The sequence below is a fragment of the Elephantulus edwardii genome, unplaced genomic scaffold (genome assembly GCF_000299155.1).
Source record: "Elephantulus edwardii isolate Elephantulus edwardi_28Jun2011 unplaced genomic scaffold, EleEdw1.0 scaffold00218, whole genome shotgun sequence".
Lineage (NCBI taxonomy): Eukaryota > Metazoa > Chordata > Mammalia > Macroscelidea > Macroscelididae > Elephantulus > Elephantulus edwardii.
Genome location: NW_006399968.1, coordinates 3,096,092 through 3,102,091, shown reverse-complemented (window position 1 = coordinate 3,102,091; position 6,000 = coordinate 3,096,092). Strand labels below are relative to the sequence as shown.

The window sequence follows — 6,000 nt, the reverse complement described above, 5'->3', positions numbered from 1 at the left end:
TAGTCTGTCTCAATGTGAATGTTCAGATTTAGAGAAGTATTAGACAGACCAGCAAGTTAAAGGTATATCCCTTATTGCGGAGTTAACTTTAGTGTCAGTGTTGTCCCTGCCTTTCTCACACGTGTCTTTACCCACTTATTTCCTGCATCACCGTCCCGCAGGATACCCATCCACTTCTACCCCCTCCCTTCACATCTACCCACCAACAGAATATAGAAGTTATTAAACAATATCATTAGTATCACCTACAAGTAAAATTTTGAAGATTATTTTAAAATGATTGGAACTGTACAGGGAATTGCCAGAAATTCAGAAGAGGCCATAGAATGAGGGATATAACTGCTGTTGTCAAATGAGTCTTCGTTAAAAACAGTATCAAAAAGATATATATTTGTATTTTATTGACTGCAGAAGCATTTGACTATGTGAATCATAACAAATTATGCATAACACTGAGAAGAATGGGAATCCCAGAACACTTAATTGTTCTAATGTAAAAGTATACAAAGACCAAGAAACTATTGTCTGAGCAGAAGAAGGGAACACTGTTTTAACGTAAAAGAGAAAAAAAAAGATGTGCATCGGGGTTATATTCTTTCTTGATACCTGTTCAATCTGTATGCTGAGCAGATAATTCAAGACACTGGACTCTATGAAGAAGAATGTGAAGATTGGAAAAAGACTCCTCAGCAACTTTTGCATAGGATGCAACCTTCCTTATTGAAAGTGAAGACAGCTTGAAACACTTGGAGCAGGAGCTCAAAGACTATAGCCTTTAATGTGGATCACATCTCAACATCAAGAGAAAAAAACCTTACTATTAGTCCAGTAGACAACATTGTGATAGAAAAAGGATTGAGGTTTTCAACAATTTCATTTTACTTGCATCCTGGATGTGTCACTAGGCTGTGCAATGGAACCCCCTTAGTAACATCAGCCTAGAAATGAAAAGACATACTGCTATGGGAAATCTGCTGCCAAAGACCTCTTTGAAGTATTAAAGCGCAAGGATGTCAGTTTAAAGACTGGGATACCCAATCTGAGCCATAGTTTTGACAATTGCTTTCTATGCATCTGAAAGTTGGTCGGTGAATAAGGAAGGAAAAGAGAAGACTCCTTGAAGAAGAGTACTAAATATCCTATGGACTGCCAAGAAAATCAGTCTGTCTTGGAGGAAGGGTAACTAAGAAGCTCCTTTAGGGAAGGATGGTGACGCTTCCCCTCACATAGTAAAAGCATGTTGTCAGGCAGGGCCAGTCCTTGGAAAGAGACCTAATGCTGGGAAAAGTTGAGGATCAAAAAGAAAGGAAGACCTTCAACAAAATGAACTGACACAGTTACTGCAGCAGTCGGCTCAATTATGTCAGATTGTGAGTGACGCAAGTTTCACGTAGGTTTTCATAGGGTTTCTGTGAGTCATGATTGACTCAGTCGCACCTAACAACAGAAGTGGACTGTAAAATAAAATTATTAGAATAGTGACTTTTTCTAAGAATTGAGGCTTCTCTTTGAATGTTAAGATATTTTGGGTACAAATGCTCCTGCTGTTTTAATGATGATATGCAAAGTTTTAATTTTTCAAGTATTGAAAAACAAATTGTGAAATCATTCAAACTCCAGGAAGGAAATTATTTGGCTCTGATGAACTAAACCCAAAGAGGAACAGCTGCAGTGGACATGCTTAATTTCTGTTGCCCAAAAATTATTGAACTAATGAAAACATGAATGGGAAGGACAAAAGTCTAAAAATGTGAGGAGTTTGCATAAATGAGGAACTTCCAAGCAGCCATAAAAATTAATACATATGCTGGCTTTTTTTTTTTTAAGCTGTCATTAGGTTAAGAGCTTATCTGCCTTCGTGTTTGGAAATGTGTAGGATTCTAAATCTCATTTTTCCTAAATGCTTTAACTGAATCCTGGAAAATCCTGGGTCTGACTTTTTTCCATGTTGACACCAGACTCCTATCTATGTTGGAAAGCCCTCATATTTCACATAGACATGAAGAATTCTTTTTCTCTGGGGTTTGGGGAAATGAGTGCAAACTCTTGTGCACATTACAGCCTCAAAAACCTGAGAGTGAGTCAGCTGTGAGTCTCTTTGGACTGGATGGCAGTAAAGATACTTTGGTGTTACCTTCATCCTTCCTTCCCTTTCATTCTTCTCACTTATGTGATGATAGGGCTTGTGCCAGTAGCATACCACCAGAGCTGTTGCTGATGTGATGGTGAGCAGCAACTTCTTTATTTTAATAAATTCATTTCCAGTTTGTATTTTAAGTCCTTTACCAGTCTATAGTTTAATCTTTTTATAGTATATGACTACTGTGATTAGAAATTTTTTTTTTTTACACTTCTAAGATCTTGCCAAATTTTGTAAACACATATTCCAGAATTACATTTCTGCCTTCATCTCCTCTTTAGGTTCTACTCCTTTGGTCCTTAGTGATTTCAGTCTTAACTAGAGCTGCAGAATTTACTGCCCGAGCCCTACACCTTACTGCAGCTGTTTGGATTTTGCATGAGGACCTTGAATTCAGTGTCCAAAACAGAACTTTCCTCCCTACGTGTTGCTGCATAACGCACTGCTTCCTGGTTTCACCTGAGCATAATTAAATGTTCTGGGATTCCCATTCTTCTTAAGGTTAGCCACAGTTGTGATCCACACAGTCAAATGCCTTTGCATGGCCAGTGAACACAGATAGGCAGACATTCCTTTGGTACTCTGCTTTCAGCCAAGTTCTATTTAATGTTGGCTGTGATGTCCCTAGTGTCACAGCCCCTTCTAAATCCAGCCTGCACAACTGGCAGTTCTCTATGTTTAGTTGTTTCTGGATAATATTCAGCAGGATCTTGTGTGGTATAAGTAATGTTGTTCGATAATTTCTACATTCTGTTGGGTCCCCTTTTTTTGGAATAGGAATAAATACAGGTCTCTTCTAGTCAGTTGGCCAGGTAGTTGTCCTTTAGAATTCTTGGCATAACCATGTCCAGGGCAGCATTTGTTTGCTGAAATATGTCAATTGCTATTCCATCAATTCCTGGGGCCTTGTTTTTTGCCAATATCTTCAGAGCAGCTTGAATTTCCTTCTTCATCCCCATAGGCTCTTGATCATATGTTGTTTCATGAAAGTCTTCTCTCTGTCATCCAGTTGTTTTGGGTATAGAGCCTCTCCTATCACTTTTCTTTTGTGCTTCCTGGGTCACTCAACATTCTGCCTTCAGCATCCTTAAGTATTGCAACTTAAGGCTTGAATTATCTTTTAGTTCCTTCGACTGAAATGGTGAGTGAGTTTGTCCCCTTTGATTTGCTAACTCCAGCTTCTTGCACATTTCATTATTTGCTTTATTTTCCTGTGCTGCCTTTTGAAATCTTCTGTTCAGCTCCTTGACATCTTGATTTCTTCCTTTGCTTCTTGGTGTTGTGTGCAACGTCTATTATTGGTCTTTTCTTTCTCTTCTGTCTTTGCAGTGATTTTTTGCATTCCTCGTGAATGATATTCTTGATATCCTTCTATAGCTCCTCTGGTCTTCACTCATTAGTGCTCAAGACTTCAAACCTGTTCCTGAGAAGGTCTTTAAATTCTGGTAGGATAGACTCAAGGTCAAGATTTTATTTTCTTTAGCTTCAGTTTGTACTTAAATATGAATAGTTGATGGTTTGTTCCACAGTCAGCACCTGGCTTAGTTTTCACAGCTGCTACTTCTGAGCTTCTCCAATGATTTTTCCACAGATGTAGTCAATCTGATAACTCTGTAGGCCACCAGGTGAGGTCCACGTGTATAGTTGCCATTTATGTTTCTTATAAGAGGAGTTTGCAGTGACTCAGTCATTGATTGTACAGAATTCTACCCTTCTGTCTCCAGCCACATTTCTGTCACCAAGTCTATCCTTTCTGACTACTGATTCTTCTTCCTTGTACCCCACTTGTGCATTCCACTCACCCATTATTACCAAAGTATCTTGGTTGCATATTTGGTCAATTTCTGACTGTGAAAGTTGGTAGAAGTCATCTATTTCCTCCTCTTTGGCCCCAAAACTTATTTAAAAGCAAAGATATATAAATTGTAGATTTTGTACATCTAAGAATCGGCTTTTACTAAATTGGGGGATGTACCATGACTCTCTTAGGGAGCACTGGTGGTTTAGTGGTAAGGAGTTGTGCTGCCGCTCAAAAGACACAGTTCCAGTTCCCCAGCTGCTGCTCAGGAGAAAGATGAGCTGTCTCCTGTGCGAGTACTGCCTCTAAAAACTGCCAGAGGGTCAGCTGGGAGTGTCAGCACAGCTTGAAGGCATAGAATGCAGCACCACCACATTACTCTTTAAAAGATGAGTGAGAAATAGCATGACAATTTAAATTCTTTGGTCATAGTCAAATAAAACTTGATTGTTTATAGACTAGATGATTGTGTCTTCAAGTCTCTCATTCCTGAAGGAAATTTTGCTGCTGCTTTCAAATTAGTGAATTAATGCTCTCATGGTTTCATTAATGAATAATTTTTAGGCCTATGAATAATTATATATTTTGTCCTTGTATAGTGTTGTCTATGATTGCTACACTCACAAGTGGGGGGATTCTTTCTGGTGTTTGAAGTACATATTTAATTAAAATTTTATTCTGGTACCTTGACAATTTTTCTATTTAAAATTACAAAATGCTGACCAGACATACGTTCACTTCTTAGTTCAAATACTTTTACAATAATGGTAAGTTATTTACCTTATACAACCTCTTCGTGAAACTACGGATGATGATAATTTTCTTACAAGTTTATTTTGGAAGCAAAGAGCCCTAATTACTTATTTTTATATGTATGTAAAACAGTTATAAAGTAGCTGAAGCACTTAGCTGCCAGACCAAAAGGTTGAGCCATTTAAACCCACCAGCTGGAGGAGAAATGGGCATCTGCTTCTGTAAAGATTCCAGTCTCAAGGCTCCAGGCAATTAACTGTCCTCTGTCCTGGAGGGGTGCTGGGAGTCGGGACTGACTTGATGGCTTATGTTTGGTTGGGTTTGTTTCTTTAATGTGTAAAGCATTCAGTACAGTGCTAGGAACCTAGTGAGTGCTTAGCAAATGTCAACTAATAATAACAGTTTCAGTTCAGATGTACAGTAATAGTTTAGCATTAAAACAATTTATAGTTTAAATCTGAAAGTTTAGAGCAGCTCCGAATAGCCATCTGCTTGGATTAATTGCCATGTGTGCCAGATAAAGAATGCTAGTTTATTTTAAAATATACTTTTCATGCTAGTGAGTTGGCATAATGTATATTAAAATTATAAATTGCATAGGAATGATAGGGAAGACCATTTTTCAAGACAAGCCTAAGTTTTTTATTTAGTAATATTAAAAAACTTTTTAATAATAGTACAGTAATTACTGTTGACCGCATGTGGGCAATTCAGATGTTGATACTAAATTACTCATATTAAAATAAAAATCCAATCTCTTGGGCCCTTCACCAACATGTTGGTAATGGCTACCATATTATCCAGTACAAGTACAAAATGTTTTCCCATCATCATAGTAAGTTTTCTTGAGTAGTGCTGATACAGCAATTAGAAGTTTTAGAATAGTCATTCTTAGAATAATTGCTGTTATCCTATAAATTGATCAAGTTACTGAAATATTACAGAATTCTTTACTCTTAATATTATAATTGCCACTTATGAAATACTGGCTAGACACTAGGCTTATTCTAAATGCTTTACATTCGTTACCTCAAACTTCTTTCATCTTTATATAAGGAATTTTTAAGGTATTGCCTTTCTTTCACTCTTGGATAAATTAATATCAAGAAATAACTTCTACTAAATAGCTGAGCTAGGATTTGAACCTTTGTTTGCAGAGTTTCTCTCTTCATCCAGTTCTTAAGGCTTTATCTATTTAACCACTGCATCCCTTCTGTGCTCCTTCCAGAACAACATTAGTAATTACCATTTAGATATCTTTTTCATTTTAGAAATTTGAGATGCATTTCTTGCACCTCTTTAAGTCCAT

General features: G+C 37.3%; 1 protein-coding gene across 2 annotated transcripts in view; it reads left to right on the top strand.

Moving 5' to 3' along the window:
* The window catches only part of WDR26 (WD repeat domain 26), a 60,431-nt gene that overhangs the window by 20,721 nt on the left and 33,710 nt on the right, over positions 1–6,000 (top strand). The window lies entirely within an intron of this gene.